The 226-nt window shown below is 35.8% G+C and overlaps 1 protein-coding gene across 1 annotated transcript in view; it reads right to left on the bottom strand.

The window, feature by feature from the left end:
* mrps5 (mitochondrial ribosomal protein S5) overlaps nucleotides 1-226 on the bottom strand; it is a 26,964-nt gene that overhangs the window by 20,807 nt on the left and 5,931 nt on the right. The gene's annotated exons all lie outside the window — the stretch shown is intronic.

The following is a 226-nucleotide window of genomic DNA, read 5'->3' on the forward strand; positions in this document are numbered from 1 at the left end:
GGTCAAAATGTTTGTTCAAACGTTTCCTTACTTCATCTCTGCCTGCAGCTTGAAGTTAATCTGAATGGTTAGATAGTTTAACAGTTCTTGGCAATAAATTATATCAAAATATAATAATATTGTAGTGAATGGCTCGCTAATGAACACCATCTACAGCCATGTTAGCAGCTCTGTAAGCTGTACTTGAACTTAATGCTCGTACCAGCCATAATAATGATGCTAGCAT

This window comes from Morone saxatilis, unplaced genomic scaffold (genome assembly GCF_004916995.1).
Source record: "Morone saxatilis isolate NCDOM2014 unplaced genomic scaffold, NCSU_SB_2.0 Contig19, whole genome shotgun sequence".
NCBI lineage: Eukaryota > Metazoa > Chordata > Actinopteri > Moronidae > Morone > Morone saxatilis.